This window comes from Apteryx mantelli, chromosome 1 (genome assembly GCF_036417845.1).
Source record: "Apteryx mantelli isolate bAptMan1 chromosome 1, bAptMan1.hap1, whole genome shotgun sequence".
NCBI classification, from domain to species: domain Eukaryota; kingdom Metazoa; phylum Chordata; class Aves; order Apterygiformes; family Apterygidae; genus Apteryx; species Apteryx mantelli.
Genome location: NC_089978.1, coordinates 6,275,717 through 6,291,116, shown reverse-complemented (window position 1 = coordinate 6,291,116; position 15,400 = coordinate 6,275,717). Strand labels below are relative to the sequence as shown.

Here is a 15,400-nt window from a genome sequence, read left to right as displayed (position 1 = left end):
AAAGCTCAGCTGCCCATCCCTGGGTCCTCATGACAGAGGCAGGTGTTGCATTATGCAGGGGGAATGTGTTCCTCAGTAATATTATCCTGGGAATTATCTTAGAGAGATTGACCTGTGAATAATAGCCAAGCCTTCAGGGTTAGCCTAGTAGTAATTATCTGCTAGACGTTTTCACTAGCCGTATCCTTTCAGGTCAAGAGGCAAACATGAGGACTGACATTTGTGCTTCACGGCAAATTATCATTCAATTACAGTGACTTTAGAACCCCCCTGAATATAAATTGAATTGTTCTTCCCGTATGATATTTATTTGTATGAAAAATCTCAGGGAATTTAAAATGCAAGATAAATAAGCAATTCAGTTGGAACTGTATACAGACTCTGTGACTGCAATAAAATACTTCAGAGGTTTTCCATCCTGGCAGTTTGGGAAGGACCTGTGGTTCAGCCGCTGTAGATGTAGGCTGTGTCTTCATTACAACATGAACTTGGGTTATTCAGAGTTAACCATTCTTCAGCAAGCCAGTTCATGTGAGAGGAGTCGTGCTGCAGTATCACCACCTTCTTGCATGGACAGAAGGTATTAGCAGCACAAGATAGTCATGTTGCAGCAATTCATGACTTGTATTAGCCTCTATCATAAGAGACAATCCGAGGCGGGGATTCATCTCATCTGGAAGTAGTCAGTAGTAGTAATTTCTCTCCAATACAAGGAACTGAGGGTGGCTAGCTCACACAAACACACTGCCATTACAGATGTCTAAAGTTTTATGGGAGATGAATTGCACCCTATGTGCTGAGTAAGCCAAAATAAGTGTCTGCATGTATCTCCTTGGTCTGCCCTCAGTTGCATCCAAAACTTGCTAGATTAAACCATATTTGTGGGTTTGCTCTGTTGGAGTCGGAGGCTCAGGGTGGTGGGGTACCAAAGCTCAGGTGATCTGTGGCAGCTCAGTAAGCTGGAAACCTGTACACATGGCTCAGAGACAAGGAATTTAGCTTCAGAGCAAGAACAAGAGCCCTGTGGTAGCTCTTTCGGTGAAGAGAAAACACTTTGATTTTTACTTTTATGTTCTGCAGGCAATAGAGAAATGTACCTGACTAGCTTTGGGGTACTATAACTTTCTTTACTCCTTTGAAGTCATCAGTGTGAAAACATTGAAATGAATCCTTCAAGGGACATAATCCACTTCAAACCATAATTTGTAAATATTTTTCTTAACCTATCGTATTGCAAGAATGCCTTAGACCACAGAGAGGGAAGTCATTTGAAAATGCACTTGACTTGTCGTTAGTTGTTGATATTCTTTTGTTTGATTTGGATTTTGCAGGCAGCTTAGCCTGCATGGGGAAAAATCAATAAAATCTGTTTCAGTTTTGTTTATAGTCTGTTTCACCCTCTGGCTGCCCAAATAGTCGTGGTTAGATTTCAGGGTCTATTCTGGGACATGAATGTCTGAAAACAGGAGGTTTTCATTTGTTTTTTCTTTCTTTCTTTCTTTCTTTTTCATCCTGGATTTTATAAAATTTGTTTCTGAGATAGTGTGAAGGAAGTTTCTTAATGAAATCCAAGTTTTGGGTTGAAAAGGAGATGACAACGTGCATAGAAAAATAGTTTGGAGTAGGTGCATCTGATCAAATATAAATGTCTGCAGCTGGGGCATTCACCACAGACTACCTTTATAGCCAGTTGAGAGAAACAGGCACTTCTAGGGTGCAATCTTTAATTTTAAGAGAGACACGGATAATAAAAATACTGTGTGCCCTAAGAATATCTGCTTCGCTCCAGTGATCAGAAAAAGGGCTTGCACGTGGATGACTAAAGCTACATGAGGTTCTCCCTGTCTGCATGGGATCTCTCTCTGCCACTTGTGTTGGGACTGTTCCACTGTGCCGAAAAGACACATTTCCTTGGAGCAGAAATCAGGTCTTCAGAGGAGTGGTCTAACTGGGAGGTTACAAAGTCACGATCGCCATCCTTCAGTTAGCTTAGCAGTCTTGCCTTCTTGCCCTCAAAGGTGAAACACTTCAACCAAAAGGAGAGAGAGCGTCCCCTTCCACACAGCCTTTGAACTGGTTCTGAGATGTCTCAACGGGGAAGAGGTTAACTCCTGTGTTAGTAGAAATCTCTTCTCTCCTCCGCTGGCAGAAGTATGTTTTGAACCTAGATCTCCCATTTCTCTTTGTGAAAGTTCAGGTCGATACAATACTGCATAAAAGCATAGTGAACAGGTTGATGCATCACTGTCTGTGTCTTGAAAGAACAGTAAGAGAGTTTTTGAAAGGTTTTAGCACCCAGTTTGAGGAGGGCTTATCAATCTATGAATCTCAAGTTGAGATGAACTGAAGAACTTCAGTTCCCAAGCCATGAATGCAGTGGGAGCCTGAGTAACATACTTCTCATTAGCGATATCCTCTACTGTCTCTTTTTCTCTCATTTTTTTGGCTTTCTGGGAACACAGTCCAAACTACGCGATTTTCCCACACACCTTAAGAAGGTGCTTATAGCACCAGGAAAAATGAGTTCCGCCTTGGGTGACAGAGAAGAGGATTTGTGGTGTCCCAGGCTGTTAAATCATGTTGCCTGAGCTGCTTTAGAACAAGGTTCATCCCACCCAATGTAGGTACCCAAATCAGGTGCCCAAGGTCAGTGTATTTCAAAATACTGTCTCTCTTTAGTCAGCAGAGAAGGTGATTCCACTCTTGCATAGACTGAATTGTAGAAATGCCTGTTTTTTCTCCATCAACAACAGGTTAGTGGTCTTTCATGTGCAGTCTGAAGACGACTGGGACTCTGTCATTAATTCTGTGCATTAACTTGAAAGGTATCAAAGAAAAAAATGTGTCCATTTTTAGTGGGCTTTTAGACACTACACTCAGGTCCTTGCCCCAGTGAAGAATTCATAGGGGGGTCACAAGAGAGTAAAGATTTAAAATCACTGTTGAGGAGGAAATGTAAAGAAACTACTCTCTTACTATAAACTCATCCTTTCTCTGCCAAAAGGTAGACAGGCTGAATTTGTACTGAGTCTGCATGAGTCTTAGTTCCTTGCTAAGGACAGTGGTATGTCCAGATCTTATGGTAAAATTGCCATATAAGTAGAGCTGGATAAAATATTTCAGAGTGGTTTATTTACCGTATAATGCACTGTGACATCCATATATTTCAGTAGCTCTCTTCCCCAAAGAAGGAAGAATGAAAATTAGGAAAAACAGTGACATGAGCGATTTCAGTGGCTTGTTAGAAACAGTTGGTTTAAGCCTATTGACCTAAAGAAATAAAAATGTAAAAGAAAAAAGGAAAGCTCCAACCTCCACAAAGGAAAACATGATATTTCAGTCCAAGCAAAATGTTTCAGTTGATCCCACTCCTTTTTTGTATCCTTTTTCAATTTTGCAGCCACTTTATTAGTGAAAAGAAAAAGAACAGCTAGAAAGCTCATTTAGGTCAACACAAGATACTGTTGCTCCTTTTGATTCTTGTGGTTCAGCTTGTGAACCAAAAAAGTGAAGTGAAGCCGGAGTCTTGCAAAATTCTATCAGTTAGTAGCATAAGCCAGTGCCCAAAATAAGTATTAGTGAGGTAAATTCAAACATTAATGTTAGTGTTTGCTATTTTTTAATAATCTTGTAAGTTTTTGGTGTAACAAAGTAAATTCCTGTTTTACTTTAAATTTGAGCTGAAATGCATCTCCATGCATGAACTTATGCTGGCTAGAGTGACCACCTGAACCAGGTGCTCTGTATTGGAATATTGCCCCTGGAAACATAGAAACCTGGGAAGTGAAAAGGTAATGGAGACAGCAATGAAGCAAAGGCAGGAATGATGGCAGAGCAGAACTGAATAACATGTCAGCTATGGAATAAATTTGATTATTAAAGTCAACCAAGTGGTGTAGAACTATGTCTTACTGTACATGGATATGGAGAATGTTTGCTGCAGGAGTAGTAATAATTTGCTGCAGCAAAGTAGTAATAATAGTAATTGCCACTTGGAATTTTCTATGCTACCATACCATAAATATATTATCCTAATAATAATCATTAAAAAACAACTGTTAGGCACACATCCAGGGCAGATTTTTTTGAAGTGAGATCATTTAATCAAATTCTCACTGGAGTGATATTTAATATAGCTTCTGAATCAACATTTACCACCACGATTTGAAAGAATATTAAAAATAAAAATGTTTGGTCTTTCAAGGGAAAGGAGAGAAGAATATATATTACTTAGCCTTCAGTTAACTTGAATATTTCTTTGAGTTTCTGTGTCTTAATTAGTAAGCAAAATCAATCCTGACTATTTCAACGAGTAAAAAAGTAAATGAAAGGTTAAACTTTACAAAGCAATATGTGAACGCTGAGAAGGGAGGAAGAAGACATGATAGCTCAGAGGTCAAAAAAAAAAGCTTTTCTGTAAGCTTCACTGGTTAAAAAAATTGAATTTTTGTAATTCTTTGGCTATGTTATCAGACGAGGCTTATGGTAATCCTCCCAGAAGGTAGATGATCTATAGGTATTTAATGTATTCATGAAAGCTGTGCAGGGTATTGGCAGAATTCAGAGCCTGGAGTGGGGAGCTCCCAAGTGAGTGTTGCTGAGCCAGAAGCCCTGTTGACTTACAAATCCAGCACAGAGAAGTACGTGCAAAGCAGCATCTGCGCTAGGCAACTGTGCTGTGTGTATCAACACATGTCAAAAACCGGCCTCTCATTATTTCCCACCTCAGGTTGCGCTGGATACGCATGGAAATGCATGTCCAAAAGTTGGATGTGACTCACAAGAAGACAGGTGAACAACCCTGATGCTATTGCTGCCAAGCCTGACAGGAACGTTGTTCCGTGTAATATTTCCTATGGCCAGATTGTATTCCTTTTGCCCTCTTTTTCGTTTGCAGGCAGCTCTTTTCCACAGCACCGTGCCATTACAGCTAGCCTTTAGTAATGCAGGAAAAGGCCTCCTAAAGTTGTTGAGTAATGGGATGCCATCTGTTTCTGTTTCTCTGCTCTCAATTTGTTTGCATTTTGGCCTTTGCTGTGCATAGGAGTGCTGGGACTCTGCTGTCACATGGGGGACAGGACCCTGGGCTGAGAGTCAGGAGATCTAGGAGCTGCTGTTCTTGACCAGAATGGAGACCCCTCCAGTCCCACGAACTGTCTGACAACCACTAGTCCCAGATTACACAATAGGTCTAAGAACTTAAAATCATTGGTCTCACCCTGATTCTGAATTAGTTTGCTTTATTTGTAAGCCAAAAAGCTGGATCTTTCTCCCATACTATGAATTAATAACTAATTACTCTCTGAAGCTGTGAGGTTTACCAGCCAGAAGTATGTCACGATAACTGTGCTGAGACCCATAACTCTAATATGAGTAAGCGGTCGTTGTTGCGTTGATACCAAGTGCGGTGAAGCTGATTCAAGCCAGCTGGACCTGGTCTTTTGGTTTATTTAACAGTAAACTATCTAAAAAATATTGATTTGCATTGTCTGTGCTTCTGCTCTCTGTCTCTGCCCTGTGGCCTCCTCTTGTGTAAACACACATTCTTTGGCTGGTGAGAGACATAATGATGGTCTGATTCCATGAGCTGGAGTCGGGTTTGTTTAAAAAGCCTCTCCAAGGACACTTCACTCACTAAAAGTCAATGATGATGGTCCTTATAAATCTGATGCTAATAACAACATTGTGACCTGCCCGGCAATGTGGCAGTGTTGACCATAAAAGCAGAGACTCGAACAACATGAAGATCATTTTAACACATTTACATTTATTCACAAAGGGATTTCAAAGCTGAGTTTGTAATATAGCAAAACTACTTCTTCCATGCCATGGACTTGCAGTGGAAGGGCTGGCTTATCATGGGCAGGTCCATCCCAGAATCCTCCACTGGCTATAAGAGGAAACTTGTCTCTCCTTGCCCCTTTGCAGAAATTAACTTGAGAGGAAAAAAATAACATTATAACAGAATCCAAGGGGAAAATTTGTCTTCTGCTGTGGCATTGGTTTCCCTATAGATAAGAGACGTACATGGAATTTTTAAAGGCCTATTCCTCTTCATCCAAAGAAAAATCCATCTGCATGAGTCATGTGAAAGACAAGTTCTTTGGAGAGGACAGAAGGAAAAGCATCTGGGTGATACTTCTAATCACCTCTAGGAATGGAAGTTGCTGCATTCTCCTAGGCTGGGAAAAAAAGGTAGGGGGGTGTGAATTATCACTAGCAGCTTTCTTAAGCCCTGGGAGAGAGAAAGAAACAGATGACCACCCTTTTGGAGAGTGAGTTATGTGCGTTTCAGTGAGAAGTACCTCAGGGCAAATTCCATTAAATGTTTAATTGTCTTTGAAATGCCAGGACCAGAGTGCACTGGTGGAGCGGCCGGCCCTTTGGCATCTTGGAGCTGGAGGACCAGTCCTGCAGAGTGACCCAGACTTTGTCAAAGAAAAACGGTGTGGCCAGACAGAGGGGTGTGCAATTTGGGGAAGAGCCATAGTGTATGTGCTGGAGTGCAGCGCTATACCGATAAAACCAGGTCTTAGTGAGAAAGTTCACGATGGACTGAGGTTGGAGTTGGGGGAACCCAATCAACCTGACACACAGCTGGGTGAGGAAGGGGAGGAGGCCAGCTTTCATCACAGGCAGGGGATTTCTGGGGATTTCTCTTGTGGTCAGCTGTGCCCTTCCCAGATCACTCCCTCAAAATATTCAGTATCTTCCATTCCTTTTTCCTTCTGGGAAAAGTGGCTCTTACTCTCTATCGGACAAGTCCTGAAGGACAATATGGGATCAGTGAGGATGGTGGCCTGATTCTCTATTGCCCTAAAGCCTGGGCTGTGCCCAGTATCTTTATAAAAGGGGATGTAACTTGTTCTGCTCCAGCTTGTTTGCATTTGATGTGAGGCTGCGCACACATTTCAGTGGTTGCAGAAAGAATCAGACATTCTGGGTTTTATTAACCAAGGACAGTATACCAACCTCCTGCTGGAGTTGTTTCACATAGGCAGCATATCTCTTTCTACATATGAGCCTGGATCTGCTGTGGGTTGTCAGAATCACTCCCCAGTCTCTTGAACTAGGACACCACATGATTAATTCAGGCATGTAAAGCCTCATGCTCTGGGTAGGAGTCACTGCACAAACCCAGGCACCTAAAAGAAAGGGATCTAAAACAGATCAGATCAGTTGCCTTCTGGAGGTGCCTATCTCTCCTGACCATGAAGAAAGTCAAGGGAGACTAGCTCATACTCAGATGCCTAATGTGAGGTGATTGTCAGCCTATTCAAAATAGCAATATGAATATATGTTGTATTCATAATTCTTTTTAAAGACATGGCTTCAGGAGTTAGAGCCTGAAACCATTGTACCTTTCTAAAATGATCAGCTGGATTAAAAGATAAGCAAAAGTAATATGTAAAATTCCTGCAAGTAAAAAGATTTAAGGGAAATGGCCACTGAGTCAAATTATTGTTTTTAAGCCTTGTGCTAGGAAAGTGGTGAAATTCTGCAACTCTGTATGGAAATACAGGTGGTTTTGATAAGCAAATTTTAAGGCAACCTGTGAAAAGCAGAGTTGACATCCTTGTAGCCTGCTACAGAGACACTGAGATCCTTGTCACTTATTAAAGTTTTATTTTGTTCCCCCACGAACAAGGCAATTAATTATTTAGAATACCAATCAATCAGGGGTTAGATGTACTAATCAAACACATTCCAGCTGCTAAGTATTGCTCACTTAAGACATTGATCAGCTGTAGGATGCTCTGTAGACCATTTAGATGAGTATTTTCTGACAGTGTGCTTTAAAACCCCTTGAGGTCAAATCTTTGACACCGTCTGCTGGACCATGTGGAGGGTTGAATGCCAGACTGTCTGACAGACTGTAATTATTTTCTGTCCTGATGCCCTTTCTGCAGTCATTAGGGGATCAAATTTCTGAGAAAGCCAGAAAAGTTCCTTGTACAGCAAGCAGCTAATGGGCTGAAAATGAGTCTCTTTTGTTATGTTGATGATTTGCCACTGGATGTTGTTTGAAGCCCAGAATCGATTATTTAGGGCTAGCTCCATTGGAAACGTCTATTCTTGGTCTTGTGAGGCTCTATGCTTGCCTGCTATTTCCCCCATGCTGAAAGACGTACGGCCAGCATTTAAATGCATTTGGTCTCCTGGTGCTATCTTCAGTTGCTCTGGTAAGGATAGATATAACGGGGAGCCCCACTAAAGTGCTGATCCAGGACTGTCCAGCTAGATGCTGAATAAGCACAAGCATGTCTAGATTTTCTGTCTTGCAGGACAATGCCCTGACTGTTTTGCAGGAATAGCTAAGAGAAATTAAGACGACATTTCCCAATAAATAATTAAAGAATGAGACACATTGTTTGCAGTCCTAACATGACTGCAAATTTAGGCTATTGCCTAGCAAGTTACTATACGAATTCCCCTTACGTTGACCCCTGTAGTAATTGGAATTTCAATTATTCATTTTCAATTACAAGCATGGCATGATGATCACAAATGTCATTAAGTATTAAATTACATCTAATGATGGATGGATGGAAGGATAGATAGATGCTTCTCTAGATTTTTTCTTTATTTAATGCCAGTAAATCAAGCCTATGTCTTTTTTATGGAAGAACTTTTTAAAATACTTAAGAAGATGGTAACATACCATTTATTTGCAGCAGATAAAACCTTTTTTAGTGCACGTTACTTGAGCACAGTGTAAGTTTTTGTCGTTTGTGTCATTAAGACAAGTGGTGCCCATGTGTGTGTGTACACAAAGGCGGGTATTCGGAGTGCAGTGAGTGGCAAGACAAAGGGAGGCCATTTACTGCCTGCTTGATTAGAGATGATACCCCTGTGCTCGTAATTAGGATCTCTGTTTAACTGCCTGCTCGGTGTCTTTCCGTCATGCACTAGCATGTAGAGCGAGCTAAATCAGACACCATGTTTTAGCAACCTGGCATTCTGGGTGGCAAGGTGACACCATAAAACACATCTGACCTACGTTAGGTGACCCATGTTGAGCTCTCTGTGCTTTCAAGCACATGCAAGAGGGCTCGCACCTCCGCTGAGAGGTGGGTTTTGTCATTCTGCGCACGGTCCAGAGCATCCACTGTGCCATCTATGCCAACAGGAATACAAGCAAAAAGGCTCAGGGCAGATGAGACGGCCCAGATCTGCTCATAAGAGCTCCATGACACTGGCAAGGACATGGAATATATGGATAATCTGGACATAAAGTGCTGGCTTTTGGGATCACGGAGGCTGGAGAGCTGTGGCAATACCGGGGAGAGGCTCGCAGCTGAAAAACAAGCCTGTTTTAGCCTCTGGGGAAAGCGTTGGGCACTGAAGGCACTAAGAAAGATGCAGTGTCAGGCTATAATCACTTGCATTAGATTTAAAGTAGTTACCATTTTACTTACTTGGCAGTCTTTAAATTAGAGCAAGGATCCTGCTATAAGGAAATCCTGTTCCTACACTATTGCAATGAAACATTGAACAGTCAGGCAACCAGTCTAAATTAGGAGCCTTGGACTATTGAGTTTACCATGTGCATAGGTGCCAAAATTCTTATCTTTTGCTTTACTTTCCTCTTTTTTAAAATGAAAGAGATACAGTTAATTCACAGTACTGTTGTGATGCTTAATTATCACATAACTATACAGTGCTTTCAAAATGATGCTGTGTAGACATAAATAATGTCTATAAACTGCTTGGTGTGCCTGACACTGTTCTCTTTTGTGCAAAAGAGAATTGAGACTCACTATATTAAAATAGCTTGCCTAGATCTTATTCCTAAATATACCTTTTCCACCTGCCTTTAGTTTCTCACTTTTCTAAAGGGAATGAAGCTATTTTACCAAACCTAGATATCTAGAATTTGGGAACATGATTTTTACTGTTTGCCCATGAATTTTCTGTAGTGGTATCTTTTTCAGAAACATCGCCCTTTCCACTGCCCAAGTATTTATTTCCTAATATTCTTCATTTCCTCCTCCTCATAGCCAACCTAATTTTCTCCTCCTCCTCTTTCCTCTTCCACTTTGTACATAGGTATCTCTTCAAGTCCCGACTTGGAAGCATTCCTTGACCAGTTACAACCTGTAACCCTGCTTGGTTATCAGTCCCTCTGCCTGCCTTCCTCAGGTTTCACGTATATATTTATCTATTGTCTCCTTTTCCACCGGTCCCCTCCCCAGGCCGTGTTTCCTTCTTGCAGTGCCCGCAGCAGCAGCTGGGCCACCATCCATCACTGTGATCGCGGCTTTGCTCCTGCAAGGCACGGCTTTCACGGCGTTGCCCACAGCGTCGCGAAGCCGATGAGAGTTGCACGGCCCCCGTCAGTTGTGTGTCACTGCCGGTGTTCCCGGGGAAATTGCTGCTGTGCAGATTTTGCAGATGCAATCTCACCTGAGCTGATGAATAATTCTTCAGGGCTTTTTTTTTTTTCTTTTTTCCCTCTCTCTTTTCTTTCACCCTGCTCAGGTGAGTGGCAAAAATACAAGGTAGAATGGACATCCCCTTATTATGCAAAATCCAGCTGTATTTCCCCTGTCAACTCATACTGGTGTTCACTCTGGGATGCATCATTTCTTCATCCCTGCTGCCTCCAGCTTTTATAATTTTAGTTGTAACCAATCCTAACTTCAAAACTCTTAAACAAGTATTAATAAAAGTGGATCAGAGAAAACTGATCACAATTTTACTTCAGTGAGGCTTATGGTTTTGAATGGTTTCTGAGTGGTCCTGATTTATTAACTAGGGGTGATTGCTCACATCTGTACTACCTATAAGCATGTGCCTCCTTTAAAAAAGCATTGATTATGGTTACATGAAGTTGAGTGAAAACTTCTATACACTATGGATCAATGGCAATCAAAAAGACAGGCAAAATATTACATTGCATGCTTGCGAAAGATAGTAAATAATAGTTAAAATAAAGTGAAATCATAATATAGTTTTCAATGTGTTCAGTATTAACTTTGGAGAGATACAGCAGAAGTAGTAGAGAAATGATGAAAAAGGCTACAGTTGAGGAGAGACTTTCCACATAAGAGAAAGAAGATTGAAACTGTGTGATTCAGAAAGAAAATGAGCAAGATTAGTTAGATTTGTGTAGAAAAAGATTCGTACTGAGAAAATGAATCAGGCACTTCCATTTAATCTGGCAAGAACCAGATTAACAAAAAAGACAAATAAGTTATACAATAAAACTATGTGGCAGGAAATTTAAGCCTGATAAATAGATTTTTCTTTTTCATACAGTACACCATTCGACTTGAGGATCTCCTAGAAGAAAATAACATATGTAAGGTTAAAATCTGAGAAAGAAGCAGCAAAATATTAGAGATTTTTTAGGAGAGCATAACATCCACCCTCAAGCACACAGGGCTGTGTGATTCAGCGAGAGGCCTGGGGCAGGTCCTGGTGAGGCTTGGGCGCAGATGCAGAACAGTTGTTAAGACAGCAAGTGAAAGCCAGCAGCCAAGTGTTGCCCGTTCTGCACGTAGAGGGCCAAGCAGTCAGAAACGCTGCCAGATCCATGCGATGCCCATGTGAGTCCCAAGGCTGGTGTGCCCTGCGATCATCCTGTCCTCGCTGAGCATGGAGAAGACTCGCTACATGCATGTTCCTCTTCGCAGCTGTTCCCAGGAGGCAGCTGGGCTAGCGGGTCCAGAACTCATGCCTGCAGATGAAGAACGATAGGGGAGAAATTCAGAGAATTGAGAGGAATCTCAAAACGATCCAGGAAAGCAGACTATGGGATGTGGAGGCTCACGAGTTCACTGTCTGCGGTTTCTCAAAGCGCAGGTTGAGAGGGACTTGGTTTCAATGCGCTGACACCTATGCACAGATAAACTTTCAGACAGGGAGACCGTTTTTGATCTTGCAGACTAAGGCACAACAAGATTCACTGGCTGCAAGACGAAGTTAAACAAATTCAACCTTGAAGGAATGTGCAATTTTCTAGCAGTGAGGGTAATTAAGCATTGCAACACCTTACCAGGAGAGGTGGCAGACTCATCATCATTCCGATTCCTTAAAACAAGATTAGCTATCTTTCTAAAAGACTTAATCCACCTCCTGGGAATAGCTGTTTTGTCTGTGTGTTGAGAAGGGCTGATGAGAGATCCCTCTGGCCTTAGAGCCTGTGCATCTATGAATCATCTTACAGATGATGAGCTGAGGCACTGGGGGTGAAATTCGCCCTGTTGCAGAGCGATACTGCTAGGTCTGTGTACTGCTTAAATCCTTTTATGTGCTCGAACCACAGCTGATGTTATACTTACAGGATGTAGACACCCTGCTTGGTGCTTGTCCCAGGAGCCGTGGCTCTAATCCCAAGAGTCTGCCTTGGCCCTGGAGACTGCCTGAGGCAGGTTCCACATGGCTGTAGGTGGCACCTACCAGGCAGAATTGCTATCAGATTCATTTAATAAGCTGAGCCATAAGCAGCAGTAATACAAGCGGTTCTTTATGTGTTTTTTTTGGTTAACACCGCTCTTGAAGCAGTGACCACTGAGAGAGAGGTGGGACAGTTTGGCTATCAAAATTATCCACCTGGTGTATGTGCAGTGCATCCTTCCACTCTCCTCTCTGCCTTTATTCTTAAGGACTGGGACTCATCTCACCTAAGTTTAGATGTTTTCATCTAAGTTGGCCTCTATTTATCCTCAGTGGTAAGAAAGAGGCACTGCTAAGGGAGTGATTGGTCTGAGCTATTTCAGATGTCGCCTTTAAGGTGTGATGAATCATCTCTCATCAGTGTCTCTGTTTCTCCAGTGGTTAAAGAGGGAATCTAGAGTCTATGTTTGGTAGTCTTAATTTTGTTGCATGAATCTATCGATATCATCTTAGCACCTCTGGAAATTTAACCTTTACTTTATGTTTGGTTAGCTAGTTAGTATAGATTAGCAATAATAATCCACCGTGACATGCATTATTTATTCGTTCACTTGCTATGCTGCATGCAACTGATCCTGCCTTGAAAGAGAAACATTTTGATGCTGGAGATTCTCTGCAAATACTTCAGTTTGTTTTTTGAGAAAGGTATCTGTGATGTACGGCTGTGCCAAAACTATCTCTTTGGCTTGGCCATCTCTGCATTTTGCATCATTGTGTGGCATATCCAGTTATTTCCTGAACTTTAAAGGGAATCTGTCATTTATTGTTGCCAATTAGATGCCTTTACGATATGACCTGGAAACTGTTTTCCCGACAACTTGGTGTTATTAATAACATGCACTACAGCTGGGGCGTGCCAGTAGTTCAGGAGTCACAGAGCAGCATGACAGTTTAATTTGGTACCTTGATGAGATTTCTGCCTGCAAAGTTGCACAGAATATAAAAGACTCTGCCAGTATGACATTGGTGGGAGCATTTTAAAGGATTTTCACACACTTTACTCATTTGAAAGCATTCACATGTAGACACTTACAAAGGCATGTATTGTAGATTAGAAAGCTGGAAGGGACAATTCTGATCACCCTAATAATTAATAATAATATTTAGCCATTTTAATTGTTAGATTACTTCACAAGCGTTCGCTGATTAGTCAAAATAGTTCCATTAAGGTGAATAAGAACTATTATTTCTTGTGGTTAAATGCCATATGTATGCCTAGCACTGATGGAGTCATTTTCATTGTTATGGACATATAAGCCAAAAAATACCATTATGACTGTCTCATCTGACCTCCTAGGTAATGCAGAAGCCAACATTTCTTGGTTGACTTGTCTGGAAGGAGTGAATCTTTATTATGTCATGTCCCCAAAATGTTTACCTGTTTTCTCCTTAGCTTGAGTGAAGAAGATCAAGAAGCCCCCATCTTTTCTCTTCCCATAGCAAAAACATGTTTCACTGTCCTCAAGGCAGTCTTGGAGTTTGTCTTCAACTTATCAGATCTAGGGTACAGGGCTGAAGAGCTGTAGATACACTGAAGCTCTGCACCTGAAGTGCATCACGGGAGCAAAAAATTTTACAAAAACTGCTATATGCCACTATATGCACTACATGCCAATTTGGACACATAAACTACAGGTTTGCTCTTGCCAGTCCAGACTGTCTCTTGCTCTGGTGCCAATCCATATTAATTTCATAGTTAGCAGTGGCTTTGCAGTAGGAGTCTTGTGGCTGGGTTGTTTACTGTGGTTGCACTCTGGGACTCCAGACCCATTTTGATGAACACTGAACAAAGCAAAAAGAAAATTTCTGCTTCATATAGGTCATTTGGCAACTTCCTAATAGTTGTACAAAAATCTATACAAAGCTCCCAACGCCATTGCTTGGATAATAAAATGTAATTTCAAACCAGTTAATGACAAAATGAAGGTATGTCTGACTTGGACCATTTATGAAGAAGCCTGGAAAAGCTGGATCATTCCCAGATTTTTGTTTAATCACCCACTACAGAAAATGTTTTATCGGTGAGTCTGTGTGACTGCCTGTGTCATATAGATTCAGTCCATGTCTGCCTGAGTCTTCAAGTAATTCTGAAAGAATATGAGTTGCTCTTGCTTTTTTGCAGTGTACATCAAATTTTAAAACTAATTCAGGATGGGACTTTTATAAGGCTTGAGGAGACACAGGTGCCCAGTTTGAATAGGCCAACATTATTAACTGTATCATTATTAGGCAGAATAGCAGAAATACAGTCATGCAACAAATATTGTCTTTGAATATTATCTAGGTGTGTTCTATGGCATCACAAGATAACTGAGCAGCCTAAGAGCTTAAAAAAGTATCAAGGAAAGTACTGATGGCCAAGGAGATGGTCATCGTGCATCAGCTTAGAAAGTTTTCTGAAAGTTTGCAGCTTGCAGTATGTCAAAGTAAACAAAGGCAACCAAAGAACAAATGACTCAATGGGCAGAGGAGTTCTCCTTATCATCTCTTTTCTGAATGAATGCAACTACTGTACTTATTTTCCAGCTGCGAAGTGAAATTAAATTGTCTGGGTACTTGATGGCCCACTGTTTTTAGAAAGCTATTAAGATGCTGCTATCAAGTAGAGGACAGCCTTCTTGACCCTCTTTAGCAGGCTTATCTAGTGGCCCCCTGGTGACTTCATCACTGTGCACAAGGCAGATCACCAGAGGTGACTATGTTTAACAGTGTCTTCCTCTAAGTGGCAATTTAGTGAGCAAGGAAACATACTGGACTGGCTCCTCAATCCGGTGGGAGGGGGGCTTGAAGGAGGAAGGAACATTTTGTGCTGGTTATGCTGTTTCTACGGAGTGCAGCGATACACCATCGTTTCAATTGCTCCAGCTCAAACATAGCCTGGGTCTGTGAATTAAAAATATGAATGCTTAATAAGTCTATCTGCAATCAAACACCAAGCAGGAAGGCCCAGTTCTTTCTTATAGAGGTTCTGTAGTGAAAATACAGTTTTACATGATGC

At 41.4% G+C, this 15,400-nt stretch overlaps 1 protein-coding gene across 8 annotated transcripts in view; it reads left to right on the top strand.

Annotated features, from left to right (window-relative positions):
- Nucleotides 1–15,400, top strand: part of LOC106495814 (teneurin-4-like) — a 315,416-nt gene that overhangs the window by 105,096 nt on the left and 194,920 nt on the right. For 3 of the 8 annotated variants that reach the window (XM_067314208.1, XM_067314063.1, XM_013956363.2), the window contains one exon: nt 10,051–10,143. The exons of the other annotated variants lie outside the window; for them this stretch is intronic. The gene's annotated coding sequence lies outside the window, so the exon portion shown is untranslated. The remainder of the gene's footprint in view (nt 1–10,050; nt 10,144–15,400) is intronic. 8 annotated transcript variants of the gene reach the window in all.